The 9,720-nt window shown below is 31.8% G+C and overlaps 1 long non-coding RNA gene across 1 annotated transcript; it reads left to right on the top strand.

The window, feature by feature from the left end:
- Positions 1-6,804: 6,804 nt before the first annotated feature.
- LOC120580514 (uncharacterized) lies at positions 6,805-9,327 on the top strand. The gene is made up of 4 exons (XR_005646248.1): positions 6,805-7,088; positions 7,253-7,604; positions 8,698-8,794; positions 8,875-9,327. It is a non-coding gene; the product is annotated as an uncharacterized lncRNA (long non-coding RNA).
- Positions 9,328-9,720: the final 393 nt, after the last annotated feature.

Below are 9,720 nucleotides of genomic sequence, written 5' to 3' on the forward strand. Positions count from 1 at the left end.
TTTCTCCACATCCCTTCTTTCCAAAACTTGGGCACCACTTTGTCATTCGCTTTCCGTTCTTGAGTTCGACGATGAAACCAACCGTGATGATGATGATGAGGCGATCAATTAATTGCTTCTGTCGTTTTGTTGACACATGTATGCTCTCTCCTTGTGCGAGAAACCAACCTATCAAAATATTTGGCCTCAAGTGTCGTCCTAGAATTTATGACGTTAATCTTCAAAAAAGCTTGCATGCATGGGTAGAAGCCGCTAAACAACGTTATGTTGAGGAATTTAATCTCATTGCGCATTACACCAGATTGAATCCCATAATTTTCACCTCTCAAACCCTATTTGTTCTCAAACTTGAGTGGTTACATGTTGAAAATTATAATTTCTATGTTGATCTTCCATCTCTCAAAATCCTAGGTTTGAAATATGTTTGTTGTGAAAATCAGAATGATTTCATTAAGCTTCTTAATGCTTGTCCTATTCTACAAGATTTGCATATTTTTTATCCTAGATATTCGAGATTGTTGAAATATGATGCACATTTCTAGATATTTCTAGAATACATTAGAATGATATATAATCAATTATTTAGTGACAAATAAACACTTGTAGATCTTTCGAGAAAAACTGAATTCGGATTACAAAATATGAATTTCTCAAGGGCATTTTCAGAAAATATACAGGGCGAGCTAGTAAGGGATGGGTGGGAAAAGTAATAGTCTAATATAATTGAAGTAGAACATTGGGCCTATGAGTTAATAAAAAAGGAGGAAAAAATATAAACGAGTTTGGGTCTCAATACCCGAATAGCCCAACATCCTTGGTTCTCGCTACAAAACCCTAGCCTCCCCCTTTCACTCTTTATAAGCGCCTCACCCTCCCTATTTCTCCTCACCCAAAAATAACGCTTCTCAAAAACTGCAATCTTTATTCCCTCTTTCTCTTCTCTTGTTTTTCTGAATTTGAATAGATCGGTAAATTGAATCTTTCATTATCTATCTATCTTTCACTATATAAAATATGTATGTGTTTGTTGAATTTTATGATTGAATTGGGTATGTTATGTTCGAGAGGGGAAAATTAGTTATTATTATTTACAAGATGAATTTTAGGTTGTTCACCTTGTTTTGTAATTTATTGGGTCTATTTTTACAGTTCCTTTTGCCTATTTAATCTTATTTTGGTTTGCGTGCACCAGATCCACGAGTGAAGCAACAAAACTCAATTCATGGATTTTCACTTTAGATCAGGTCAAGAGGGGACTGAGTAAACATCCTACGAGTGTGATTTCTTTGATTAAATGTCAGTAAGATGATACACTTATAATTCCTTCAAGTTTATTATTTTTAATTAGTTGATTATACTATGAATGAATTCAATTTATTTTATTTATTTCAATTTGTAGGTTTTATCTTGGTGGTATGATTTAGTGATTGGTTTATAATGTTTTATATATTTTCTCGACTCGATATATAAATTTTTTATTATGTATTTCATAAATTCTCCTACCATAAGGAATCAATTTATAAGCATTTATTATTCACTGAATTTTTAAGTACAATGTTATGTATTTTTTTATAACATCATACTATTGTAATATATATCAAGGATAAATTACATATGAATAGAAGGCAAACGAGCAACAAGTTGTGCCACTAAACCTTTTTGAATGATAAAGTCAATTCTTGTAAAAACAACATTCATGGACCTAGAAGACATGACATTGTTATGCATGATCATTTGAATCTTAAAAATTATTTTAAATATAATTTTTGTAGTTCAGTAAAACTATTGAAGTACAATATTTTATATAAAAATATTACTTTTATGCAAATTCGTTTAAAAAAACATAAACAATAACATGTTGTATAAAATAAACATTTCAAAATATGCAAAATTACAATAAGAGATGTCATTTTGTCAAACTCATTCATGAGAATTGTTGTTTTAGGCTGAACGTTTATGTTATTAATTTTATTTCTACTAACCATTACAATTTTTGTTCAGCCAAACTCGTATTGTTATTAACAATGGTGGTGGTAGTTGTTAACATGAATTTTCATATGTTCATTTCGACAGGAAAAGTGATGCAAGTAGCATCATATATTGTACTTATATTGAAATTACGAAGACACGGCTCAATCATAGCCTTGATCCTTGTATATGAAGCTTTCACTTCCTTAGGATCAGAGTGGTTAGTCGTGTCGTATATCTGTAGGATCTCTTCATAGACCTCATCCTTCCTTTCAATATTATTTATTTTGTCTAGTATATCAACAAGTTTTTGGATCATATCTTTAAAAGAGAAAAGTGATGATCAAGACTACAAAAAAATTCAAGTCCAAGGAGGAAGGATGGTTTTGACAACAAAGGAATTTGACTGATGTTTGGATTTCGACTTAAAGAATTTCAAATTCTCGCTGAAGATGCAAGATCAAAGGTCTAGACATGTGGAAAACAAGCTAAAGCTGTCGAAAAGATTTAGTTTCGAACTGGTAGTTTGTTAGTTATTTTCTTATGAATATACAATAGTTTTTCATGGAATGTATGTAATAGTGATTTGTTGAACCATCTTTATTTAATGCAATGCAATTTATTTTTCTTTTAGTTTCTTTGCCATTTAAAATTCTATGTCTTTTAGTCTTTTAATCTTCCAACATATTATTGATTTCCATCAAAAGACAATTATCTTCATCATAAAATAGTTTTCTTCATCTTGTTCGTAAGCAAATCCATGAACATTCATACATTTTCTGGAAAATCATTGCACATCATGCCCTAGGATTTTAGTTTAATCCTGCAAGTAACAATTTAAAACTAGTCTTATGGTTTTCCAAAAACACCGATAAACTGTAGTTCTAATAGAAATATTAGGAGCGGAGGCCTAACTTCTACCTCATTGTTTGCTGAAGAATTAGAATGTCTCTTTAAACCATTAGAAAGCTTGGTGCTAATTGATAATGCTAGTTCTATTTGAAGGATCTGCAATGTCTCTTGTGGCTAGTTCTATTGAAGTTTTATTCATCAAAACCAGCATAAATGGATATGTTAATATTGTTTCCCTATTTCCTTTACCATGTTGATGAAAAACGATCCCCAGAGTGTCAGGTTCAGTCTTAGTCCAATCGTCCACTTGGTATCTCATAATTGAAGACCTCTTTGAGGTAGTTGTGTCAATGGTTTTGGATCTAGTTGTATAACCTAAAGATGAATCATTCTGAAAATAATTAAATGAGCTTCCTCTAGTTAGCGACATTATGAAAGTTATCTATGAATTCTACTACAACATTTTTACTTACGACCACACTTTAAAAACATATCAAAATATGAAGAAAAAAATGTTCTATTTAAAATGATGATGTTTTTTAAACTATGGTGACTAAAGGTATTGCATATTTAATCTACAATGATTATGATATAAGGAGTATAATCATAGTACATTGGATATATGATGAATACTTATGATTAATCTTATCCTTGCTAGTATAATCCATGCAAGATGGAAGTAGAGTATGTGCACCTAGAATAAGGAAATTTTATAGTTATTATCAAGGATTTAAAAGCCTATTACATGTGTATGCATTAAAAGCCTATTAACGTCAATATGTTAATTATTTATCTTAAACTTTAAAGTCCTTTAGAAGATATGGACTGAGCTTAGTATATGAAACTTTGAATTTGAATTGCACTGTAAGAAAAAATTAGATTAGCCTCATGAGTTTACTATCAATTATAAGAGTGATTATTCTCAAGATGTAAAAGTGATTCTTATATTATTTTTTTGGCTTAAATGTGTGTTTTAGTCCCTGCATTTTCGCCTAATTTTAGCATTGATCCCTACACTTTTTTTTGTTTGGCATTGGTCCCCGCACTTTCTAAAACTTTTGCCTTTAGTCCTTCCGTTAACTTTCCGTTAAAAAAAAAAACCAAAACTAACGGTGTGCCACGTGGCACACTAAAAAAAAAATTAATTATTATTTTATTCATTATTTTTTTACTTAAAAATATCATTAGTCCCTGCACTTTCAGCATTTTTTGATATTAGTCCCTGCACTTTGGTATTAGTCCTTGAACTTCTTTTTTTTTTTTTTTTAAATACTTTCAATGAAATTATTATGTTTTAATTATTGTTTTGTTCATTATTTTTATTGAGAATAATCATAAAAAAATAAAATCAAAAAATCTTTGTTAAAAAAAATTAAGTAATAATTGTATAACATTGCAAATGGAAATTGTATCGTATTAACACCGTAACAAAAAATTCAAAGTGCAATTTAATTTCCATCTTCTTTGTTGATTTTTATCTATTGTTACGGTGTCAATACGATACAATTTCCATTTGCAATGTAATACAATTATTACTTAATTTTTTTTAACAAAGATTTTTTTATTTTATTTTTTTATGATTATTCTCAATAAAAATAATGAATAAAACAATAATTAAAACATAATAATTTGATTGAAAGTTTTTTTTTTTTTTTTTTTTAAAAAAGTTCAAGGACTAATACCAAAGTGCAGGGACTAATATCAAAAAATGTTGAAAGTGCAGGGACTAATGATATTTTTAAGTAAAAAAATAATGAATTAAATAATAATTAAAAATTGATTTTTTTTTTGTTTTTTAGTGTGCCACGTGGCGTGTCATGATTGGGCGACGTGGCACACCGTTAGTTTTGGTTTTTTTTTTTTAACGGAAAGTTAACGGAAGGACTAAAGCCAAAAGTTTTAGAAAGTGCAGGGACTAATGCCAAACAAAAAAAAACGTAGGGACCAATGTCAAAACTGGGCGAAAGTGCAGGGACTAAACACACATTTAAACCTATTTTTTTTAAAATGTTTCCTTCAAAACAACCCAAGTAACTTTTGTAATTAATAGCGTTGATATCATGAATATTATCACTCGCATTTATAATTGTAACTACAATAAACATAATTGTACAGTTGTGGAAGTAGTTTATAAATCTTGATCGCAACTAGAATATTGCATAACTTTACACATTACTGTATCATGATCATTTGGTGGTATTTTCGGATGATTTAAAGGAATAAAAACCTCTAAAAAAGATTTGACTTAAATTCTAAATTTTTTTGTTGGTCAAAGAGACTTCACTTAATGTTAGTTTCTTTCACATAATATATCTATAAGTAGGAAATAAAAAGTTTATGCAATAGGTAAATTAAAGAAAGTTGTGGCTTTTAATATGAAGATGACATTGTAGAGTTTAAGTTTATTTTAATTAGATTCTTAAACCACAATACAAGTTTTGTCTTCATGATTTTGATTTCACTAATGTCTTGCCGTTTACACTAATATGCCAGCAAGTGTACAGTTTTATCACATAGTAAAAATAACGATCCAGAGAAACTTGTGAATATCAATTATACTTTTCCTAGGTGTTTAACTAGATGTGCTTGAATGTTTGAGATTTTGATGGTTTTTGAAAATATGGAAATTAATAAAAAAAAATTGGAGATCATCACGACAATGTACAATCTAAATCCTAATCTTTTTTAATGTTGTGAAAAATCAAAGCCTAAAGGTGGAGTAACTCTAAATTAGCCAAGCCCTTTTTCAAGGTACAAATGTGTGTTTTATCCAATATGTAATTTTGGCTCATTAGCTTTTCAGATGTTCTACGTGATGTTCCAACACCATACACAAAATACGAATGTTGAATGTAATATTTAGAACATTGCGCTAACAAAAATAAACAAAAGATGCAAAACGTAAAAGACAAAAAAGTAACAGGCACAGAAGAATTGTTAACCCAGTTCGGTGACAAACACGCCTACTCTGGTGGCTACCAAGCCAGGAATGAAATCCACTAGTGTAGTCCTTATTGTAAATTCTCAGCAAACCCTCAGTTTACAACTTCAGACCTAGGACCTACCCGTATTGACTTTAACCTAGGAATTTCTTGATCTGAGATCCCATCTCACTTCCACTCAATCAATCACAGCCCTTGTGATTATCAGATTACAACTCAATAAGATGAAGTTACCTTCAAACACAAACTACCTTCATGCTTTAAAGCTTAGGAGTAGTACAACTTATAACTTAAAAAAACACAGCCCTTAACATGTATCAAGGTGATACATGAAAGGCTCATAAATAACAAACGACTCAAAACCCTAAAAAACTATTTCTTCAATGACGGCTTGAATGCTTGATTAGGTCTTGCATTCTTGTATATATACCGAAGCAATACAGGCTAATAAGTCTCGTTGCGCTTCAGAACAAAACAGATCCAAGCGGTGACCCGCTACACAGGAATCAGGAACAAATAAAGCAACTTCTAAAAAGTAGGAACATCTTTAAGAACTACCAAAACACCACCAAAGATTTCTAAAATATTTTCTATACTTTAGGAACAAATCACCCAGCTGATTCTGGACAAAAAGTACACAACTTGACCAACAAGAAATAAGGTGTGATTTTCTTAATAAGATAAAGCGCACATAAACCAAGGCACATAAACAGGACACACTGAACCGTGCCAAGATGTTGGAACAGCATATCCAACATCATACATAAATATTTGTTTTATCAATAATGAAACCAATACACAAATATCTAACACAATACAACCCCGTATTATCATGGTTGCTATCACTTACTCTGAAAGCTTATAAGGTCTTGCAACCTTTTAACCTAATTTTTCCCTCTAATAAACCTTCATTAATTGCTAATGGTCCCTTAACCTTACAAATTTTCCCTCCTCTTCTATGCCTAATTTGAAATTCAAATACTGATGGTTTAGTTTTCCCTAATAATCCGTGTATAGATAAGTGTTGGTTTTCTCTCTCATCAAATATTAGTAAACAAACTACCGCTCCATCTTCTCTAAAAAAACTATCGCTCCATCTATCCAAATTCTCTCTTCACTTCCTGTCTCTCTCTCTCTGCATGAAATTTGCTCCATCTATCCCTCACCGAGTCAAGTTTGGATCTCCGATCCCTCACCGCCGCCGCAAACCACCGCTTCCAGCGAAGATGATAGCAATTTCAGTTACGGTTTGCTATTCACTTTCGGTCAATTCCGTGATTTCTTCTGAAAAATCTTCTACTGGTGCAGTTCTAATAATCTTAAGAGGTTCCTTCAATTCTCACCTTCTTTTTTCCATTTTTTTTCTTTTTTTATGCATTTGGATTGAACTGAATAAGCGTGTTCTTCAATTCAAAGATTTTGTTTTCAATTTTTTTTAGATTTTGATTGTTTATGTATTTAGATTGAACTGAATAAAAGTGATTTTGCAGGGTTATGCACCGATCTGTTTAGGTCTTGAAGATTTTTATATTCGTATCCCTCTCTCTGCGATGTGCATGGCTGAAAATTTTGAGATAGAATTGACATCATAACGAAGCTAAAATGAAGGAGATCGAGTGTGGTTGATCATATTTCTTGATTGCTGGTTTAGAGGAAGATAATACGGTGGCTGTCCCTCTTTGTGAATGTCAATGTGACTGTTCGATTGAGATGAGAAAGCAGAGGAAAGTGGTTGATTTTTTTGCTGCAATCTGGTCTGGATTCTTTGGTGCTGTCTATAGTTCATGGAGATTTATTTCTCATGATTGCAGCTATTCATTAATCGTGGTTTGAACCATTTGGGTATGATTTCTCTAAAAAAATCTTCTGCTTATTGATGAATTTGATTTAGTTGTGGCCTTTTATGAGAGTGATGCACTATCTCAACATACATAGCTAATTCACCATGATATTTAAATATATTGCTTGATGAACTATGTTATGATGAGTCTTGCATTTGCATTTGTACAAAATCTCTTATACTTTCTTTCAAGAAGAAAAAATCGAAAAACTCTTATATACTTGATTATGCACTAGCCATTGTCTTTGTCTTATTCAAAGCTCTTTTTAAGCTAAAGCTAAACGTATACTCCCTTACAGTTTGAATGTATATGAGGATTTAATATATTTCTATGTTTTTACTCCTTACAGTTTGAATGTATTTGATAATATAGTGGGTATTAAAATGATTTCTAACTCAAGCTGCAACGCAAAAGAGATGCATGCCAATTAAGTATATGGCTTTGTTTTTTTGAACAGTTTTTAAATTGATTTTTATCATTAAGCTCCTAAAAACTAATACTATTTAATCTCTCTTAAGTAGTACTTATAGTTAGTTGCGGTTTAAGATTCATTGTTGACCGAGACTAGCTTAGATGCTTCCCAATCAAACACTATAAGATGGTAACAAAAGAAGTTATAGAATTCATTGTTAGGTGGAAGATTGATAAAATTTATTGATGCCAAAGAAGTTATGCTCCTTCATTCTCATAAAGTGGTTCTGAAATTTGATGAACACTTGGTTGTTTTATCTCTTCTTGAGCAAGTGGCTATTTTTTTGTTTATGTTTGCATATGATTAGTATTGTATAATTTATACTTTATTTTGCAGATGGAATTAAATTATACTGGAGAGAAAGGTCAAAGGTTGTTTGGTTGCTTGAGTTTTTGTTATGTGTATTTGTGCTTATTTGACATTGAGTTTTGTTTATGTCCCATTGAACCAACGACTAAATAAAATTGTGCTTATTTACCAATATGCAATGGCTGGCCGTGTAACACTGAAACGATGTTGTCATATCATTGTTTGACTGGTAGTTATGGTGAATATTCGTTAAGGTTTGCAACAAATTTGATGATATTAACTGATAATTTTTTTTTTTTTTTTCGTTTGGTAGGTCCTTTGGCGAACAATCCAGTGACTGATTTTGAAAAGGCTGTCAATAAGTTGCGACGAAATACAGGTCTTACATCGTGGAATATGACGCTGAAGAGGTGGGTAGTTTTTATTTTGACTTGATGCCTTTTGCGTTTTACATTATTAGGGTTTAACCGTTTTTGTTTGTTTTGTTTAGGGCGTTGTGATGCTTCCCAATATGTTTGCGAAAGATTTTGGGGATCAAATCACGCGTTTTGCAACATTAATAGATCCAAAAAACAACAAGTTTGAAGTGCTGGTGGAACGTGTCAATGGGCATGTGTTTTTTTTACCAAAGGATGGAAAGCTCTGCGTGACTTTTATGGAATTCGGTTGGGGGCATGGGTGACACTGGTATTTGTTGGTATGAGACAGTTTGCAATAATTCTGAAGGCTAGGTTTGGGAAAAATGTCAAGTGTCCGGTTTTCAATCTGCCTATGCAGTTCGTGATTGACTAAACTTCTGTGCAGCCAACCTTCAACAATGTTGTCCCCTCTTCACTGTAAGTCTTGCATATCGGCACAGCAACACCAACATGCAGGTTGATATGGTGCACAAACTAACTGATTATGATGTCACCAGTGGGTTTTTGGTATGCAGAGTTTAATATTTTATGGGATTCTATTAAATCAGTTTCATTCAATACTTATTCAGTGACTAATAGTTGATATTATTTTGTCTTTAGATGCCGCTCTATCAAGGTTGGGCTGTGTAGACGTGATTTTCGGAACTGAACCCTATGAACACTGCAGAATTGGTGGAAAGTGGAAACTTTTTGTTGATTGCTGCAATCTTTATGAAGAAATGAGGATGAGGTTTGGTGCGCCTGTTTGTGGCAAAAACACTGCTCTTTATGTTAAAGTCGTTGCAAATTAGAGATGTGGTTCATTTTCATATGGTTGTGGGAGGATTGTTCAAGTTTATTTAAGTTTCTTTTTGTTTTTTAAGTTTGTAATGAACATCTGTGCTTAAGAAGTGTTCTTTTTAATTTTCTGTTGTCAG

The sequence above is a fragment of the Medicago truncatula genome, chromosome 5 (genome assembly GCF_003473485.1).
Source record: "Medicago truncatula cultivar Jemalong A17 chromosome 5, MtrunA17r5.0-ANR, whole genome shotgun sequence".
NCBI classification, from domain to species: Eukaryota; Viridiplantae; Streptophyta; class Magnoliopsida; order Fabales; family Fabaceae; genus Medicago; species Medicago truncatula.